Raw genomic sequence first — 16,962 nt, 5'->3', positions numbered from 1 at the left:
AGCAAATGCTCCTCTCTGGCAGGGCCGGTGCTGGGAGGCTCCCAGCAGCAAAGCCCATCCCAGTGCAGGAAGAGCTTGCCTTGGGCTGCAAAGTTTCCTGTACCTGTGTGACTGAACGTGCTGGAAAGCACCTTCCCTGCGTGCCAGAGTGGTGGAAATCCAACTGCCAGCAGATAAACCTGCCTGTGCCTGTCCTGCTGTGCTTTGAGGAAGGGGGGTGGCACCTAGTGGAGGTGGGCAAAGGGGCCCACCTCCTCAGTTTCCCTAAAAAGCTGACAGTTGCCTCCTAGGTGAGGTCAGCCACATCCAGGTAGAGCCTCATATAGGTTAACGGTGTTCCTCAAAGGTGGCCACGTGCCTGTAGCCCACAGATGAAGCCACCTCTCTGGGATGCTCAGCCTTGTCTAATTCAAGCTGGGCCATGCAAACATGACCTGGAAGAGCCAATGGGAGCAAGATCCATTTGCCTTTTCCTCTTGTGCAGCCTCTGGATGTGGTCTTGCCCAGGCTGAAGTGGTCCCAGGGATGAAATGGTCCATCCAGGCTGGAGTTCAGAGCAGCTTGACCGTTCCCTGAGAGCAGCTGTGGCAAGCAGCCCACGTTTCACAAGTGGGGTTTTCCCATCAGGCTCTCCAGCTGCTATAAATAACAGGAAACGTTTTGTCGTTTTCTGCTCTGGGGAAGGTCAGGAGCTGGATTCTGTGGTCTTTGGAGCTTTAATAAGGTTGGAGATTTATGCAGTGTACCCAGAACTCCCTCGAGACAGCTTGCCTCAGGCTGTTTGGCTCCTTGGATGGAGAAGTCCTGAATGCCAGCCTTTGACAAAGTTACCGTAGCTGCCCTTTATGAGCTGTCAGGTCCTGCTAAATCCTTAATGTGCTCTTCATCTCCAGGCCAGATGCTAACTCTTGGGTTGCTGCCGAACCAGCTCATGAGAGGTTTGAACCATCCTCTGTCAGTGGTAGGAAAAGCTTCCACCATGGATCCCAGGATGGATGGTTCTAGGGACACCAGTCACTGATCTCGTGAGCTTGCTGGGAGCTCATCTTCAGAGAATCATAGAATGTGCCCTCGTGAGACCCCACCTGGAGAACTGTGTCCAGGTCTGGGGTCCTCAGCTCAAGAAAGACATGGACCTGTCAGAACGGGTCCAGAGGACACCAGAAAAATGGTCAGAGGGCTGGAGCATCTCCTCATGTTTGTGTTTGCAGCAGGATGGAAACCCAGCAAATCAAGTGGGAAGATCCATCCTCAGGGATGCTAGACATCTAGATGCTCAGACATCTGGACAGCTTTTCTGGGTCCTGGAGAGCCCCAAGCTCAGGTCTGTGCTGCCTGTAGCCCCAGCAGCCACGCAGGGAGGAGGCAGAGCTCTGTCTGCCGCCTCTCCCATTTCCCCAGCAGATGCAGGAATGCTTTGATGTCCACTTCCCCAGCCCCAGTGCCCAGCACCAGGATTAACCACCAGTCAGACGTCTCCATCGACTCCAAATAAATCTTCTAAACTCAGACAAGCAGCACTCAGAGGGGTCCCAGCATTCCCCTCTTGCAGAATGAGGGTTAAAAGTAGTTTTTCCCCTTGCACCTGCCCCTCTGAAGCTGAGGCTGTGTTTTATTTTTAAAGCCCAGGTGGTTGACTCCTCTCCTGGGGTATACAGGCCAGGGACAAACAGAAAAATTGCCCATCTCAGTGGTACGAAGAAGGTGAGCAGTGTGGAATGTGCTCACATGGATTGGGAGAAACTCTTCCCCCCTCAATCTCCTCTTCCTATAACCAAGACAGAAATGCAGCTCTAGGGATGATCCTTCAGAAAAATACTGAATTTTGCTCCTTTTTGTATGTTAATGAAAGTGTTTTATTTGTCTCTAAGGAGTTTTTGGGTCAAAGTTAGCAGATCTCTGAAGCCTGGCTCAGTCCCACTTAAATGGTTTCAGTGAGGCTGAATTATTTTTTGTTAAAGCCCATGTGTTTACATTTCATAAGCTTATTTTAAAACACATGTGTATACAAGAGCAGGCTTATTTATATGGCAGATTGGCCTGCTGTGTCCTTACCTGACTTAAGTGTCAAGGAAGCAGCTTTTTTTAACTTTTTACAAGCACAGTTTAAAATAAAATACTGGTTTGCTGTGCGCCAGTGAATCTGCCCAAGAGAGGAGGTCAGGACAAGGTCTTGTTTTCCAACTGTAAAATGTTATTTTGCTTATTTACAGAGCTTCCTCTCATCAGCCATCATTTTAGAACAGCTATATGTAAAAAAAAAAAAAAAAATCATTTATATTCCCCAGAGTCTTGGCAAGCCAAAATCCCCAAGTAGCCAGGCTTCCCAGTGAAACAGCTTTTGGGAACTTTCCATCAGTAAAGTAGGATTTACTGGGTGACCCATTCTATCCAGGTTCTTGGCAAGATTTCTGATTTCAAGTATCCCAGGGAAATACTTGAGAAAAGCCTTTGTGGAGAGATCTTGACATTTTCTATTTGCCCTGGAGGAAGGATTTTATTCTTGATTTTAATAGTCTGAACTGGTAACACACTGGTCCAGCTGCAGGGAGGTGAGGAGCACTTACAGTGGTACAGTTCAGTGTTGGAGTGTGAGGAGATGTGTGTGGACCTTAAAGCAGGATGGGGGAGGGTGAGGAGAGCCCCAGGGAGCTACAAATTTACACGAAAGCAAAGGGAAGCTTTGACTGAAGGACATAAAATTCATCTTTCACAACGGATGAAAAGCCCTCATGTTTTTATGCCTGTGCTTGGAGAACTTTTCCTGCTTCTGTCAAGCTTCCACATGGGGCTGGTGGATATGGACATGAAGACCTAGGAGGTAATGAGAGAAGTGTTGACATTTACACCCAGGAGGGAGCTGGAGCAGACACAGAGTGAGGGATGGTTTTCCATCCAGAGAAGCTGTAAACCAGAGCCCTGACCACTAGTGGTTATTTAAAGACTCCAGCAGCGTTTCCTGCCATGGGAAGGTGCTTGGCCCACGTTCAGCCTGGGCGACTGCTCTCTGCAAAGCCAAATAAACAACAGCCACTTGAACTTTCCACCTTGCAGGCTCAGCCAGATGCCTCATCCTGGGCCATGACCAGTCACTGCACCTAGATGGGCCTTGTCAATGAGACTCTTTGGAGGATCCAGAGTGATCACTGCATTTTGGGGTTGAGGGTGCATTTCCTGTCTCTGAAGGACCCTAGTGAAAGAGTTTGGTGCTCTTTGGAGCTGAGAGAGGGCATTTGGGAAGGGAGATCTCTGTCTCCATGCAGGTCCATGTCCTTCAGTGACCTTGGGCAGGGCAAAGGGAAGAAATTACATCCTTTAACTCTAGAAGTGTGCTTTAGATGCTCCATCTCCTCAGAGCAGCACAGTTCAAGTAGCCAGGACCAGAAAGCTCATCCATCAATCCAGGCATGGTGGTAATGCGTGACTGCAGTGACCATCTGATCTGCAGGATGTCCATGAGGGTGCCAAGGCATCAGTGGTGAGATGCCCATAGCGATGCTTCACCCCATGGGGAGGTTGGAGGTGATCCCTTCCAACCTCAGCCCTCCTGTGACAGTCAATGTGAGATGTCAGACAGTCCTCTGTAGGTATTTTGTTGATTTTTTGAGTTGTAGTCAACATGATGCACATCCTTCCCCACTTCTGACCCTTCCCCGGTGAGCTGAGATGTTTCAGCAACTCACATGAGCCCTGCAGTGGATGCTCCTCAAGTCCAGCTCCTCAGCCTGGGAACTTTTGCAAGACTTGGCAGCAGGGCTGTTGCAGGAGTATTCCACACAGAACCCAAAAATATTGCTGTCGGTGCAGCGTCGGCCGGCCTGGACGCAGGGTCAGGTCCCTCAGAAATCAGACTGTTGACGAACAAGCTTGAGCACATTCAAATGTTTCGTCTGATTTTCTTGGACTGCAGAGTTTCCAAGGGAGCCAAAAAGCTGGCTGCTCCTCTTGTTGACTCTGCAGACCAGAAATACAGCTGGGTTCAGTGAAATAAAGAAGCTCACAATTCTTGTATTGGTGTAGCAGAGAGGGGAAAAGCTCAATTTGGAAAAGCTCAACTGTCTTTCTAAAGGTAAAAATAAGTCCAAGGTGGTGCTCTCTGCCTGTGCTCAGCATCAGGGATGATTGCTCAGGCAGCCCAGGATCAAAATCCTTGCTTGATGTCCCTCTGAATTTCTGACTAAGAAGCGAATCCAGGGGCATCTCACTTGATCAAGTTTGAAAAGTTTGTCCACACGGGCTTTGGGGAGTCCAGAGAGAAGCTGTGCCAGCACTGAGCTGGGATGAGAGCAGGGGAGACTTAAAGAAGAGGAGAACGTCACTTTAAACTGCAAATGAACCCTGAAGTGACAAAAAACTTGAAGCAAGCCCACGTTTCAGGTCAGGCTGGCTGTGAATCAGCTCTAGAAAACGAAAGACAAAACTTTCTGACTTCAGTTCAAATTATGAACTTACAAACTCTCATTTATCTGGTTTAATGGATGTGAGCCAGTGACATTTTTTGAGGTTAGTGGATGGGACAGCTTCCTGAAAATGAACTCATTGAGAAGGGCGTGATTTGGAGACAAAGTTTGTATCAAATTCTCATATTGTACAAGGCTGGGTTAATGTGACATGGAGATACCTTCTATATATCCCAGAGCTGCTCCTGAGCGTCCTCCATGCATTTAGTGCTCTCTGCTAAAATGCAGAGGCATGATAAATCACTTCCAAAAATGAAAGTTGAAAAAAACAGATTTTAAACCCATCTGAATGACAACAAATGTGTAAAAAGCTTTTGCACAGGACAGCCATGTAACCTTACTCCATTCCCCCAAGATAACAAGCAGAGAGTGGTGGTGAACTGTGGACAAGTGGGGCAGCCCACGGTCCAGCTTTGTGATTTCATGGCTCAGAGATGGGGATCAGAATAGGAGTGTCTCACATGTTGGTGGTTTTTGTCAGTAAGTCTTAGTAGGTCTTGTTTTTTTCAGAAGAAGGCTATTTCTGCCCCACCCCCCCCTTGTTTCCCTTTAAAACACTGATTTATTTTTGCCATTGCTCTAAAGATGTCTGTGTATTCCCCACAACTGTCTTCAGGCATTGCAAAAATCAGAATATTGCCTGAAGCTAGGCATAAAAATGAAGCAGAGGCGTCATGCAGGGAGCTGGGCTAAAATTGGTATCCGATAAAGTTAGGGGAGAATTTCATGGAGCCCTTGTTTGTTTTATTGAAGTGGACAGGTTGAAGATCAGGGTTTTATCGATGCCCTGGCATCAGAGAGGTGCACTACTGGTCCTGCATGCTGTGAATCTTCCTCATCCTTGGCACTGTGGCTGCAAGCTGGAGGGGTGGCTGGGATGTGCTCCTGGTGAGGAGTTGGTGGTGTTGTCACCAGCTTTGGAGGCAGCAATGCCACAATGATGCTCCTGCCTGCAGTTGTGCTGGAGAAGTGGGGTGAGCTCAGAGTTGATCCTTAGTGTTAACTAAAACCTCCTATTCCTACACTGTGCCAGTGTCCTGGGAGCAGATTTGAGGCAGGAATTCCTCTGTGCCTGAGTTAGGTGATGGCTCCACGGGTGCACCCACCCAGATGCATATCACCAGAGTCCTGCCGGCTGGCGAGGCACAGGGAGGCTGTGGGTCCAGCCACATGGGAGAGGTTGTTTGGAATTTCCAAACCTTGTGGGGAAGTCCCTTGCTGAGGTCCCCACACTCTTCCAGGTGCCACTATCTGGTGGAGCTTGAGGGAAGTCCCTCTGCTGTGTTTCTAGTAAATGCCAGCCCAGGACGTGTTAATGACAGCAGAGGATGTGCTCCATCTGCGTGACGAATGACACTTAGGGGAGATCTGGAAACAGGATGGGGATGTTTTATTGACCAGCTGATAAAAGAAAATGCCAGAGAAATTCCCCTATGGGAACACACGGCAGAGTTTCACCCCATGCTTCAGCATTGAATTACAGTGCTCATTTAGCAGCCCTTGGCTGCCTGTCCCAGTGCTGCCCACAGTGCCCTGCTAGTCCAGCTGCCTGTTTGTAGAGAGATGGGCTGGGAACAGATAAAAATAAATTTTTTATTTCTTTTTTAACTCCCCCAAGGCAAGATCGACTCAATCATGCCTTTGCCAAGACGGCCTCGTGCTGGTAGAGCCGAGCCAAACCAGTACCTGCTGATTTTTCAGTGGAGCAGATGAGCCCCATGTCCTGTGGCCAGAGGGGACATCTTCAGTGTCCCTTGTCTCTGCTCCCTCTGTCCCACTGTGGTCCAGCCCACACCAGGCTGGTTTTGCTCTTGGTTTTCATGTGCAATGCCAAATTTAAATTATTTGTGAAGTAGCAAAACATCCTTTGCATTGGCTGCCGAAGTACTGTGTACACATCTGTGTCTGTAGGGTTTTTCTTCTAGGATAGTTGAAGTAGTGTGGATTTCAGCATGGAGCCAGGTATATTAATAGGAATGCCCTAATTTTGCCTTTTCTCTGTACCAAAGGAGCTTACAATGGGGGAATTAACTGAGCCTTAAGTCAGCACTGGGTGTTCTGCAAAGCCTCCATAGGTATTCCTCAATATTTTGTTTTCTGTTTGCAGCAGCCTGGCTCTTTAGGAAGCAGCATGAAAAAGAGATGGAGAAAAACCCTCCCAGGATACACCCATGGCCAACAGAATAGGGAATGTCTGTCTGCCTCCTTCCCAGGATGAAACCCCCTTATGTGCCCCTGGGAGCAGAGGGACAGGGACCATTCTGGACAGATTTCAAAGCCAGTATTTAACCCAGACAGCTTGTTACTGGTGTTGCTTTTTCATTCATCTCCTTTCTATTTTTCCCTGCTGAGAGGCAGAGCATGTGCATGTGCGTCCCCAGAAACATTTACTATCATCAGTCAGCTTCATCATAAATGATGAATTCGGGCTTGCAGCTTCCTTTACCCAGGGAAGCTCATTTGCTTTCAGCTTGATTAGAGCCTGCTCCAGCGCAGCAAGGGTGGCTAGGAAATGCCACCCACGCTGGGGTGTCAAAATGCCTCAGAAACCATCCGGGAGCCAGGGAGCCAAGCAGAGCCGGGAAACCAAGTGGAGCTGGAGCAGCTTGCGTGTCTCCAGGCCATTAAAGCTCACCCCTGGGGCTGGGGAGGATGTGCAGAGCACGGATGAAACGCTGCATCCTGCCTGTCCCATCCCTGCTGGATCCGGCCGTAGGAGCTGAGGAAGTTTTCCTGCTTAGCAGGGTGGGGAGGCTTCACATCTCAGCCTTTATTTAATTTTCAGGTGATAAAAGTGTCGCTTCTTTGCCTGGCGCGTCAGAGCAGCCAGCACCTTCAAACGCTCCCCTTTCTCCAGGGAATTTGCATTTCCCTAAAGGCAGCACCAGATTTATGCAAAAATCTAGATGAAAGAGAGTCAAAAGGCAAAGCACGCTTGTGAGTAAGCTTTCCTGGGTACTTCCTGAACGGTCAGACCCTCTCTTTCCAACCTTTTGGCATTCTGGGGAGAAGTGATGCTGGCTGCAGGTTCCTCCAGCCCCAAAAACACTTGGTGATGACCACTTCACCTCCATGTCGTCCCAAGAGTGGTATCAAACTGGAAAGGTGCTTTGAAATTGCAACATCCCACTGCTGGATTTGCTTTTCCTGGGTGCACCATTCCCTCTTGTTAGGGTGTTCAGGTGGTGTTTCCTCTCTAGACAGGATGGATTTCCTCCTCATCCTGCCATTCCCCTGAGGATGTGGTCCTTCTTCTTCAGTGATCTCCAAAATCACCTGGGCGCAGTCCATCAAAGCCAGCTGGCTGTGCTTCATGACCTTTTCCTTGCTTTCCCTGACAGGATGGGAAGAGCACCAAGTATCATCATCCCACAGTGGCTCTGACATGAGCTTTTTGCTCATGCAAATCTTTGCAATTTCCCTTCCTGAAATACCAGGGCGTTTGCTGGCTTTTACAAAGCCACTGTTGGAAATCCTTCCTGTGAATGACAGGAACAGGATTGGATGACTGTTCATCTTCTGTATCGAAAGACAGTTCATTCAAGTTCAAGAAGCGCCAGGATCTGTATAGTTTGCCATCTTTTTTTAGCTGGTTTCGCCTCCAACAGTGGCTGGGAGCAGCCTTGGCATGCCAGAGCATCTCTGTGTGACAAGTGAGGATGTGATTTAAAATCTGCTCATCTGGGGCTGCAGCAGCTGCTCCCTGCTTCTGGTATGCAGCCCAGAAAGGGACAGGCTTGATGGTAATTGGGGAGCCCATTTTTGCAATCCAAAACCACCGATTCCCAAGCTGCAGCATTGTAGGGTCCAGCCTAAAGGATTTTTCATCCCATTTTCCTAATTCTCAGAGTGTCCTGTTCCAGCAAGGTTTTTTTAATACCTTGGTTAAACTTGAATCCAGTTTGAACCCCACTTGATGAAGTTGCAGATGGGAAGCTGAGTGGGAGCTGATGTTGGAGAGCCCAGGGGAAGGGTCATGGTGACATTCAACCAACCCTGGCCATCAGGCACTCAGAGCATCACGCATTGGTTTGGGATGGAAAGGACCTTTAAAGATTATCTAATCTCAATCATGCTGCCATGGACAGGGACACCTTCTATTGCAACCAGGTTGCTCAAGGCCTCATCCAGCCTGGCCTTCAACACTTCCAAGGATGGGGCAGCCACAGCTTCTGGGGGCAACCTGTTTCAGTGTGTCACCACTCCCATCATAACAAATGTCCTCCTTATGTTCAATATGAACCTGCCCTCTTAATTTAAAGCTGTTGCTTTTTGTACTATAACTACAGGTCCATGTAAAAGTCTTTTTCAATCTCTTTCTTTCAACCTCTCTTTAATACATTGAAAGCCTGCAATGAGGTCTCCCTGACCACCAGTTCCCAGCCCAGCTGCACGGTGCATTTCCAAGGCCCTTGAGTTTCAGAAGTTTTGTAGTTGGGAAGAGGCCTCAAGTTGCACCAGGGGAGGTTCAGGTTGGGTATCAGGAAGAGTTACTTCACTGAAGGAGTGACTTAGCATTGGAATGAACTACTCAGGGAAGTGGTGGAAAACATCCCTAAAGTGTTCAAAAATGGGTAGATACAGTACTCAGGAACGTGGTTTGGTGGGCAAGATGGTACTTGGTTGAAGGATGGACTTGATGAACTTGGAGATCCTTTCCAACCTGAATGATTTTACAGTTCTGTCTACAATTATATTATTCTGGTTTGCAGACCCTGAGCAATTTAGCTCTGCACTGCCTTAATCTCCTTCCTCCAAAGTGATGCTTGATCTTCCCTCCTCCTCCTTCCAGTTTAGTCCTCCATCTTCCATGTGGACAAGGTGCAAATTGGGCCGAGTTCATGAGACAATGCTTTACACACCAGGCAGGCTCTGCAGAGTGAGTGAAGAAATTGCTGTCCCTTCAGCAAGAGCAGCTGTAACTTTCAGCATTTCATGCCCTTTGATCTTTTATTTGAAAGAAAACCACCTTCATTTGCTCTGTGAGCTCCCACGGGTGGGGGACAACTCTTGGCACAGCTTTGGGGTTTTGCACAAGGGTGGCAGGACCACAGGATTTTGTCCCTGTTGCTGAGGATGTCTGGGCCCAGGAGGGTAGGAGAGGGTGCAGGGGAACAGGAGAGAGTGCAGGATCAGGCCATGCTGTAGCCATGCATCCAAAACTGGCAGCTTGGAAGTACCCACCTTTGTCCCTAGAGCTTTGTCGACATGTTGCTTTTGCAGAGCGCTTCTCCTGTGGCAACCACGGAGCTTTGTTGTGACTTTTTGCTGGAGCTAAGGAGTTTGCTGGAAGAAGATTTTAGGGAAAACCATCTCTGCAGGACTTGGGCCTAATGGGAGGAGCCAGGAGGGTGATGTGCTGGGGGATCTTGATAACACTGCCAGACCTCGCCACATCCTACCCAGGAGCAGCCTGCTTTCCCATCTCCCTTCACCTGCTCCATGGCTTTTAATTATCCTGGCTGACACTCAGTTGTGTTTCCCCCAGGACCTCTCTGAGTTGTTGATACTCCTGAGGGTTCACTTCTCACCTACATGCAGCAGCTCTGTCCCATCCTGCTGGAAAAGGGACATCCCTGGAGGGGCTATTTCAAGGGGCAGTTTCTGCTGTTAAAGTGACAATAGCCATGGCTGGAGAGGATGAGGAGGAGACAACCCAAAGGGTTTCCCTGCATGTCCCCATGAGCTTGGTGGCTGCCTTCAGAAGTGCTCTGGTGTCCCCCACACAGGAGAGGGCTGGTGGTGCTGACACCTCCCAGCAGCCTGTTATGATTTGTGTGACCCTGTCTCCATGGGGTGAAATGTGTTAACCAAAAAATACAGAGTAAGAGCGAGATGGTTTGGGAGGACAACCCCAGGCAGCACAGGGCCTGGATGGTGGAGGAAGCTCAGAGACCCACAAACACCATCTAAACCTGGTGCCATTGAGTTGGGAGAGCTGCCTTTCTCCAGAGCTTGGCTTCTGTGGACAATCCTGACCATAGCTTGATGCCACCAGAGATCTTTCCATGGGACACATCACAGGCAGAGCATGTTCTGTCCCGTGTGGCATCCCCAGCATGTCACAGAACACTATTTCAACATTGTCTGCAGGTCAAAATCCACGTTTTGGGTAGATTTGAGTCCCCTGGAGCCCCCTTCATCATCAGCCAACTTCCATCAAAGCCACCACAGCCTGTCTGGGTTGGGGATTGTGCAAGAGGCACCAGTGACGCAGACAGGGCTCTGGTGGCCTTGGGTCAGGGCTCCTGGTGGCCTGACCAGGTAATGTAGGGACAACTTCCCATCAGACTCCCCCCCATCGAGGGGGGATTTTGCAAATAGCAAAGTTCAGGTCTCGTGGGACAGAGGTTCAGGCTCAAACTGTACCTCAAAGGGGAGATCATGGCAGCTTCTCCCTGCTCTCCCAGGAGAGTGCTGCTGTTTCTCGTGTTTCCCCCAAAAACACATCATTCTGCACCCCCACCCCCAAACTTTGCCACCTGCCACAACTGTTAAATTCACTCAAAATACTGTGAGAAACCACAAGAAAAAAGCTGGGCAGATGTTCAGCTGCCCCAGGGTTTCAGGGTGAGAGAGACACGTGGCAGTGGCACTTGTTGGGGGTGACCACTGGGGTAAGTTTGTACCCAGTGTCTGTTTTGGGGTGAAGATGCTGCTTTGGGATTATTTTCTTTCCAAAGATACTGTTGGACAAGGCTTGAAGCCTGGAAGTGCCCAATCACACACAGAATTGCTTTTTTTCCCTGATTCTTCTGGCCAAAAGAAATCCCTGAAGAATGGAGGGAGCTGGCCCCCCAGTATTTGGGGTTCCTGACTTCCCTGTGCATCGGGTGCTGGAGCGTGGGGACCATCCATCCCCAAACAACTGAGCCTTTCACCCCTCCCCAAAAAAACCCTCTAGGGGCACACCCTCTGCAGATCTGGGAGGCAGCCAGCCCCAAGCCTGTTATTACTTTTCCCCATGGAGTTGGCCTCTCTTCCTCCCCCCTCTTTTTTCTTTTTTTTTCCTCCTTTCCCTTCAAATCCAAGCCAGGAAAAACCTCTGACGTCAGCAGCACGACTGCAAGCTCCTCGTGGCTGCTGGGGGAAGGCAGTGGAGGGGATATCCCGGATCATAAAACCAGGATCTCGCTGTGAGCAGGGCCACCGGTGGCTGCCTGTGAGTCGTGCACTGCTGGGGACAGGGTGGGAGGGATGGATGGGGGACTGTGTTCAGCTGAGGGTGTTCCTTTTCCCCACAGTGCGGAAGGTTTAGTGACTTTTTGTGGTTTTTATGATCCTCTGATGGCTGAATATCTTCTGGTACAAGAAGGAATTAAGTTAAAAAACTGTTCATGGAGACCTCAAACTCAAGTTGTTTGGGGGCTGCATGAGAAGGGAAAAGCTGAAATTCCAGCTAAAGGGCTGTTGAAGGGGTGCTTGAAGCATCATGTTTCCTCCAGGGCATTGCCCTGTGAGCACTGGACAGGAGAGGCAGCCCTGACACTGGTGGCATCACAGGAATTCCAGTGTGGGCACAGGGTCCGTGTCCAGGGGTTGTGAATCTGGGTGAGAGGGAAAAACAACTCCCAAAGGACCTTTGTAGACACTTTCCACACTGTGCCTCAGCCTCTCTTCAAAGACAAAAGGTGCAAATACAAGATAAGAAAGGGTTGATCATGTTACCAGTGCCTCCGGTGCATTCCCAGCTTGCACAGTGCTGGGAAGACTTTGCTCTTTTTATCTGGCTGGCTGGCTCACTGCCTCAGTTTCCCCATTTCTCCCTCTTTCCTGGTGTCCTGAGTGCCTCCTGCTTGCAAATGTCCATGCCAACATCATGCTGGCATCTTTTTCTGCTCTCTAAATGCTACCAAACTCCTTAAGTCCAACTGGAGCTGTAAAATCAAGGGCTGCACAGCTCTCTTTGGCAAAATTTTGTGTTAGCCAGTATTTATTGCACACCAAAAAGGATATGGGGAAAGATACATGACCTGGCTTATCTTACAGGTGTGTTTTCATGGGCTGCCAGGAGTCCCCCATTTCTTTCCCTCTACACCTGTGCATTTTGAATCCTCCTTGTTGTGTTTTGCTCAGAAAACATCACATGCAGCAAGAGAAACAACCTAAAAAATAACTCCTTGGAGGAAAAACCCCACGATGCTTCCCTGGCAGATGATGCCAGGCACTGCTTCGCTCCTGGCAGCAGGTACCCCACAGCCACCACAGTACCCAGGGTAGCTTTTCCAGGACATCCCAACTGCTCTGTCCAGCCCTGGAGCAGGACATCCCGGTGGCTGCTTACACCTCTCCCCACAGATGCCGTCTCCTGCTGGGTGTTTTGTTTCCGTCGCTCTCCTCCTGGACCTTTCCTGTTTCCTTCCGTGCGGATGCAACTGGAGGAAGTCTCAGCACATTGGCTGTGTCCCAGCTGCAGTCACAGGCTGGGGACAGCACTGTGGCTCTCTCTGTCCTGGGACCTGTCCTCCCTGTCAATGATGGCGATGCTGGCAGTGGTGATGCTGCTCGGGCTGGTGGAAGTGGTGGTGCTTGTGGCAGTGCTGCTCATGCTGGTGGAACCCAGTGGTAGCAGTGGTAGTGTTGCTCATAGGGGTGGCAGTGGTGACACTGGTGGCAATGCTTGGAATGGTGGTGCTGCTGCTGATGCTGGTGGCACTGGTGGTGTTGGTGGCAGTGGTGCTGCTCATGCTGGTGGCAGTGTAGTGATGGCAGTGGTGCTCCTCCTACTGATAGCAGTGGTGACACTGGTGGCAGTAGTGGTGCTCATGGCAGTGGTCATTGTGGTGCTTGTGGTGGCAATGGTGACAGTGGTGATGCTGCTGATTCTGGTTGCAGTGATGGTGGTGGCAGTGGTGACACTGGTGGGAATGGTGGCAGTGGTGATGCTGGTGGTGCTGCTCAGCTGGTGGCAATGGTGACAGTGGTGGTACTGCTGGTACAGATCTTATGTGTGCAGCTGAGCCTCATAGATCTGCTCCCCATGGTCACTCGTGTCAGTGGCAACAGATGTGTGCAGAACCTTCTGCATGGTGATAACTGGAAATACTCAGAAACTTGGATTCAGTTCTCAGGGTGATGGAAGTGCTTGTTGGGAGCAGGGAGAGCAGGACTTCATCAGCCTTAAGGAGAAAGGGTTGGTCAGTGTCTTGATATGTGAGCTGAAAGCAGGAGAGAGGTCGAGAAAGTGTGACACAGCTGGGTGTTTTGTTGGATTTCTCTGAAGATGAACTTTGAACAGGAGATGTGCTCACTCTGAGATCACTATATTTATATATGGGTGAGATACACATTGTTTGGGTAGGAGCCTTTGTTCTGAGTCCTGCTGCTAAAGCTCATGTGGAGCGACACCTTGGCTCTGCAAAGCTTCCTTTTCCTTCTCTTGGGGATGTGCTGTGTTTAGGAAAACCTGACTCCACCATCTGTGTCCCACTAGCTGGGTACCAGCAGCACAGCGGCGGGTCAGGCATCTGCTTGCCTCTCCAACCAAGCTCTTCCATTCACTGGGAGAAGAAGATCTGACCTTTATTTTCCATCAAGTTGCCATGAGGAAGATCAGCCTCATCCTTCTGTTGCAGGCTTAGTCCCTGGACATCTGGGATGAGGCCAAGACATTCGTAATGATCTTGCCACACGGCAAAGGAATATTTCGGAGAGCCCTGTGATCCCCTCAGCTGTGGGGGTGTAAGACAAGAAGATGATGGCTCAGTGGTCCCCATCCCCAAGAGCAGCAACCTTCACTGCTGTCTTGCCACAGTGGTGTGTATTCATACTGGTGTGTATTCATACTGGATCCTCAGTGGGCTCTTGGCTGCAAAATTCTTGTGTAAGAAGCAGAAATTTCCACACTCATGGTGAAAAGAAAATCATAGAATCATTAAAGTTGGAAAAGATCTCTGAGATCAGTTGTTAACACTGCCAGGTCCACTAAACCATGTGCCACATCCATGCCTCTTCCAGGGATACCGATTCCACCACTTCCCTGGGCAGTCTGCTCCAATGCCTGAGCACCCTTTTAGTGAAGAAATTTTTCTTATACCCAATCCAAACCTCCCCTTGCACAACTTGAGGCTGTTTCATCTTGTCCTGTTGCTTTGTTACATGGAAGAAGAGACCAACCCCCACCTGGCTACAACCTCCTTTCATCGGGCTTTCCCAAGATGGGTTTGAGCCTGACAGGCCAGCGCTGCACTGCTGAGCATCCTCATCCAGGGCTTGTTCACTGTGTCCTCACATGCTTCCTCTACATCCCCCGGAGCACTCAAATGAGAAGGATTTATATTCCACTTGGCAGGTTATTAATATTAGCTGAAATTCCCTTTTCCACATTGTTCTGCCACGCTTAATATGGAGATCAGCATCGCAGCCTGAAACGCCGGGGATGATTTGTGATTGAATACCCATCAGGGATTTATGGGCTTCGGGACTGAATTGCTGGGATGTGTGATTGCCAAAATACTTGAAACGCTTCCACTGGAGAGGAGACCTTGTGGGAAAGGAGCACTCGCTGTTCTCGTAGGCAGGCGGTTCCCATTGAGCCTCCGTTACTGGCAGCGAGCACGCCCAAGCCAATAAAAAATCGTCCGGGATCCAGAGCACCGATGGAGCCTGAACTGTGTGTCGGATGATGACAGGGGGCAGCGCAGGCATTGGTGCTGGCAGCAGCTCCCAGCCCCACGGGATTGCTCAGCAGGTGGGATTTAATCCAGGACGTGGGTAAACATGGGCACAGTTCATATTAATGTCCCTGGCAGCTGGTTAAAACGAGGTATGGGGTTGTTTGGAGGGAGAAAAGTCATTTTTTGATAATTTCCCTTGTGCACCTCTGGTGCTGGTATGTCAAATCAGATTGATCATCAGGATCAGATCAAATGGCATTAGGACAAATGGCATTAAACACACTGGAAGCCTGAAGAGCAAAGGCATGAAAAGTAAAAGCAAAATATCCTCCAGTCCTTTGTTTCAGAGAAATTAGGCTTTCAAGGTGATGCTTTGGGGCAATTCCTACTTTGCATCAGCTCTTCCCTTTGAGCAGGCAACTGTGGCTGCCCATCTCTCTCACCTCCCATCCCTTTTTGTGGTTGTGCTGGCCAGCAGATTGGCAGCTGGACATGTAGGAGCCACACGGCCAAAACCAGCCCAGAATTACCCTCCTGAAATAAGAAATTGATTCTTACCCAGCCATGGTGAGATTGTCTTGGGAAGAAGCAGATCCCACAAAGTGATAGGTGGGATCATCATTGAAAAAGTATGGTGAACGCTGTGGGGGAAGCAGGTTTCCCAGCCCATCTTGCAGGATCATTGCAAGCTTTGAGCAAAAATTCCAGCTGCTGTGGTCCAGGTGGGGAGGATCAGCTACCCTGGGGGGTTCAGCATCACCTGTGGGCTGAGCTGTTCTGAATCACACCTAAAATGCTTCAGAGAGGCAGCTCCCACCTCACTCCCATGCCTCAGCCAAGCTCCCAGCCTCCATCAACTGCTAAAATCTGATTTCTCAATGGGGACTGGAAAGTCGTCCCCCCCGAATGTCCCACTCAAACCCTGCAGCCCAGGCAGGGTTTGAACTTCACAGAACATCCTTGCAGGACTCTAGGATAGCATTATCCCCTTCTTTATGGGCAAAAAAAAAAAAAAAATAGTCAAGTGTGATGGAGCATTGTTGGTTGTTGGGAAGAGTCCATGATTTTAGCAGCCAAACTGGGCACATTCAGCAGAGCAGCTCTGCTTCCTCTGGCACCTCACCTGGCTTTTTTCCTGTTGCTATTTAACTTTTTCATTCCTGGGTGCCACTGGAGAAGCAGGAGGTATTAAACATGTTATAAATCATGCTCAGGCCTGGACAAACCCATTGTCAGTACCCAGGTGCTGTTATGAGCTGGTCAGGGCTCAGCTCATCTCCCTACTCCCACCTTGTCTCATTGCATAAGGGTGAAACAATCCAGAGGGGAAAGTTTCTGGCTGCTGTGAGGAGAGGCAAGGGGGTGCCTGCTGGCCTGGCTCGGGTTACTTATGTGCTTATGGTCTATTTTGAGGCTCTGGCCACCCAGCACTAAGCAGCCGCTGACCTGGGGGAAGGACCAGCTTCAAAACAAGAGTCCAGTGGGGAGCAACCTGGGGAGGCTCTGGCTGGGTTTCTCTCGGCTCTGAGTGGGGCTGGCAGAGCCCTTGCCTCCCCACTGGGCCCATCATCTCATGGATTTGAGTATTTCCATAGTGGGAATTGATTTCTTTTTTAATTCTTCCCATTGCCACCCTTGAAAGCAAAGATGCCATGGGTGGAGGGGCCGGGCTGCATTACTGGGAGCGATGTGCCGGCGGTGTGGCAATGTGGATGAGCAGGCAGGGAGACACATCTATCACTAACCCTGGCAAAACCACACACATGCAACCCCCTCCTCGGCCCCCCCCCCCTTCCCCAAGATAGCTCATTTGCAGGCGGCTTAATTCTCCTAAGAGCATTAGAGGTGCATTTCGTGGACATGAGCCCAGCGCCAGGAGCATGTGG

The 16,962-nt window shown here is 49.8% G+C and overlaps 1 protein-coding gene across 2 annotated transcripts in view; it reads left to right on the top strand.

Moving 5' to 3' along the window:
- PTP4A3 (protein tyrosine phosphatase 4A3) overlaps window positions 1–16,962 on the top strand; it is a 42,300-nt gene that overhangs the window by 13,795 nt on the left and 11,543 nt on the right. Inside the window, exon 1 of one of the 2 annotated variants that reach the window (XM_053952165.1) lies at window positions 11,556–11,622. The exons of the other annotated variant lie outside the window; for it this stretch is intronic. The gene's annotated coding sequence lies outside the window, so the exon portion shown is untranslated. Of the gene's footprint in view, window positions 1–11,555; window positions 11,623–16,962 lie in introns of those variants that run through there. 2 annotated transcript variants of the gene reach the window in all.

Source organism: Vidua chalybeata, chromosome 1 (genome assembly GCF_026979565.1).
Source record: "Vidua chalybeata isolate OUT-0048 chromosome 1, bVidCha1 merged haplotype, whole genome shotgun sequence".
NCBI lineage: Eukaryota > Metazoa > Chordata > Aves > Passeriformes > Viduidae > Vidua > Vidua chalybeata.
This window is presented reverse-complemented; position numbering and strand designations above follow the sequence as displayed.